Raw genomic sequence first — 4,061 nt, 5'->3', positions numbered from 1 at the left:
TTTAAAATATATATATTGCTTAGAAAAAAGCTATATCAGTCAATTATGCTTTATGTTACAGGTTACAGAAAACCAAACTCAAAGGGGCTTAAATGATAACAGGAATATATGGCTGACATAACTAAGAATGTCTGGTTATGGCTTATTCAGGGCCCTGGCTTTATTTTCTGTAAATATCTGTGTTTGGTCTATTTCTGTGTTTAGCTTCAGTCCCTGATCGACTTCCCTCATAATGGCAAAATGGCTGCAGCGGCTCCAGGCTTCTCATTTTTATATCATACCATATATCATACAGAAGGAGATAAAGCATCTGTGTGCCACTCCGATTGGACTAGCTTAAGATACAGGCTTACTTCTGAACCAATCACCATGGCTAGGGGTTGCTACTAGTTCATTTCTCCATAGCTAGAGCTGGAGGTGCAGTCAGATTCCCTAGAACCATATGGATCACCAAACAGAAATTCAGGGCTGTTGGAAATAGGTAAGGAGGAAATGATGCTTGACAGACATGTTCACTATAAACATTTTAAAATAAAATACTTGCTTACCTAATTTAAAAGACTAAAAGGCACTACGATGCAGTGGAAAGGGCATTGGTACAATACAAGGATGCACCCTCTCACCATTTCTTTCAACATTATACTGAATACAATACTAATGCAATAAGGAAAGAAAAGGATATACAGATTAGGAAGGAAGAAATAAAATTATTTGTTAGTAAACGACATAATGGTCTATGTCAAAAATCCAAAAGAGCTAAGAAAAGGGCTCCTGGAACTAATAAGAGATTGCAGTATACAAAGTTCACATACAAAAGTCAATTGCCTTCTTTTATATAAAAAATGAATAGATAGAATTTGAAATTAAAAGCATAATACCATTTACATTAGCACCCAAACTAAAATACTTAGGTATAGCTCTAACAAAAGATATAGAAGGTCCATATGGAGAAAATACAAAACTCTGATGAATAAAGTCAAAGAAGAATAAATAGAGAAGTAATCGTAGGTAGGAAGACTCAGTAGTGTCAAGTTGTCAGTCCCCATCTCGCCACAACTTATTTTATAGATTCGATGCAATCCCAGTCAACACCCTAGCAAATTATTTTATGGATATCAACAACCTGATTCTAAAGTTTATATAGAGAAGTAAAAGACCTTGAATAGCCAACGCAATATTGAAAGAGAAGAACAAAGCTGGAGAACTGACACTACATGACTTCAAGGCTTACTATAAAACTACAGTAATAAAGACGGTGTGATATTGGCAAAAGAACAGACATGTGGATCAATGGAACAGAATAGAGAGCCCAGAAATAGACCCACATAACTATAGTCAACTGATCTTTGATAAAGGAGCAAAGGCAATACAATGGACAAACAATCATCTTTTCAACAAATGGTACTGGAACAACATAACATCCACATAAAAAAAAAAAAAAAAGACCTTATACCCTTCACAAAAATTAACTCAAAATGGATTATAGATCTAAATGTAAAATATAATTATAAAATTCCTGAGAGATAATATAGGAGAGAACCTAGATAACTTTGGGTATGGTGGCACCTTTTTAGCTACAATACCAAAGATACAATTCATGAAGAAAAAAATAATTGATAAACTGAGCTTCATTAAAATTAAAAACTTCTGCTCTGTGAAAGACAATATCAAGAGAGTTTTAGAAGACAAGCCACAGACTGGGAAAAAATGTTTGCAAAAGACACATCTGATAAAGGACTCTTATTTAAAATATACAGGACATGGTTCCATAGTGTAGCAGTTAGCACGTGTGCTTTATATGCAGAAGGTCCTGGGCTCACACCCCAGTGGAGCCACGGTCCATGGTCTGTGGCCATACCACCCTGAACAAGCCCGATCCCGTCTGATCTCAGAAGCTAAGCAGGGTGGGGCCTGGTTAGTACTTGGGTGGGAGATCACCTAGGAAGACCAGGTGCTGTAGGCATAAATAGTAATAAAATAAAATAAAAAATAATGAAAAATAAAAAATATATACAAAGAGCTCTTAAAATTCAATGATAAGAAAACAAACAATATGATTTTAAAATGGGCCAGAGATCTTAACAGAGAGCTCACCAGAAAAGATACACGGATAGCAAATAAGCACGTGAAAAGATGTTTCGCATCATATGTCATCAGGGAAATGTAAATTAAAACAACAAGATATCACTACACACCTATTAGAATGGCCAAAATCCAGAACACTGACAACAACAAATGTTGACACAAGGATATGGAGAAACAGAAACTCTTATTAATTGATGGTAGGAATGCAAAATGGCCCAGCCACATTGGAAGATGGACACGTAGTTTCTTACAAAACTAAGCATACTCTTACCGCATAATCCTGCAATCATGATCTTTGTTATTTACCCAAAGGTTTTGAAAGCTTATGTCCATACAATCTACTGCACAGACATTTATAATGCTTTTGTTTATAACTGCCAAGCTTTGAAGCAACCAAGATGCTCTTCAGTAGGTAAATGGATAAATTGTGGTACAATGGAATATTATTCAGCACTAAAAAGAAATGAGCTATCAAGCCATGAAAAGAGATAGAGGAAACTTAAATGCATACTTCTAAATGAAAGAAGCCAATCTGAGAAGGCTACATACTATAATTTCAATTATATGACATTCTGGAAAAGGCAAAATTATGAAGACAATAAAAGAGCAGTGGTTACCAGGAGGTGGGGGTGGGGATTAGATGAATAAGCAGAGCACAGAGGATTTCTAGGGCAGTAAAAATACTCTGTATAATGTTTTAATGATAAATATATGTCATTACACATTTCCAAAACTCATTGTACATACAATACCAAGTATGAACTCTTAAGTAAATTATAGACCGAGTAATTATGACTTGTCAATAAAGGTTCATCCTTGATATAAATAAATAGATAGATAAATAAAAAAAGATACCCCTCGAGTGAGTCATGTTGATAATGGGAGAGATGACGCATGTGAGAAATCTCTGTATCTTCCTCTCAATTTTACTGTAAACCTTCAATTACTCTCAAAAAACACAAAATCTATTAAAAATGAAAAAAGAAAAGGGCATTGGGACCAAAAATCAGGAGACCTAAGTTCAAATTTTGTGGTTGCCTTTTACTAGGTGTAAGATATTGGACAGTTCTCCAGGTCATTCTGTAAGGTCCCCACTCAGTGAAATAGCTACTTAAGAGATCCTTTTCCACTGTCACAGGAAAAAAGAAAAGTAGTATGAAGGTGGATAGAAGATGCCTATTTTTGGTGGCAGAGAGTTAAAGAGGATCCCACCTGATGGCTTCTATTTTCTTGGTGAAGTAGGGCCCAAGAGCACTGGTGAGGCGGGATGTGTAGAAAAAGAACTAGAGGTAGAGCAGAGATTTAGAATAGTTGTTGCAAAAGTGGAAGAGGGATGTAGTAAGATCATCCTTACAAACTAGCGACTCAATAAATGCTTCCTGAATACGGAAAAAACAGCTTTAATTTTTTTAAGCTGTATCATTGTTTTGCTATTAAAATAAAATGATCTGTAAGTGTGAAATACACTATACAAATATAAAATGAGATTATGATGGAAGTCAGTGGTTAATAAAAGAATTTGCTTGCCAGATATTCGCTTTAGATTTTTTTAAATGCAGATGCTCTATGTCATAGCACTAACTAAAAGTACTTTCACATGGATGACCATGAATCCTATAAAATTTAGACTGACGGCTGGGTAGCATGGTAACTTATCAAATTTTTGAGCATCATCAGAACTAAGCAATGTTAAGTTTAACTCAATTTGAAAAAGATAAGAGCAGTTACTGGAAAAAAAAAAGCAAAGAGGCATTTCCTGGAGTCAACAGAAGGAAAGGTAAGACAATGACATAGCAAGAGAATAAGCCATTAAGGATAGGTTCTGTAGGTGACCTAGGAAAGGGAGTTTTCTGCACAGGATGTGGGCAAATCATTACTAAAGTCCTCTTTTCTCAACACCAGGCAGGGCAGGACTACACAAAGTGCCATTAGATTTTTCTTCAAAGGCTCCAAGAGCTTACGCTCTCATGCCCCAC

General features: G+C 35.6%; 1 non-coding gene across 1 annotated transcript; it reads left to right on the top strand.

The window, feature by feature from the left end:
- The first annotated feature begins 1,844 nt into the window (after window positions 1-1,844).
- Window positions 1,845-1,963, top strand: LOC120610573 (5S ribosomal RNA). The gene has a single exon (XR_005654957.1). It is a non-coding gene; the product is annotated as a 5S ribosomal RNA (ribosomal RNA).
- Window positions 1,964-4,061: the final 2,098 nt, after the last annotated feature.

Source organism: Pteropus medius, unplaced genomic scaffold (assembly GCF_902729225.1).
Source record: "Pteropus medius unplaced genomic scaffold, Ma_sr-lr_union100, whole genome shotgun sequence".
In the NCBI taxonomy this organism is placed as follows: domain Eukaryota; kingdom Metazoa; phylum Chordata; class Mammalia; order Chiroptera; family Pteropodidae; genus Pteropus; species Pteropus medius.
Note: the sequence above shows the minus strand (reverse complement) of the source record. Positions and strands in the feature narration are given on the sequence as shown.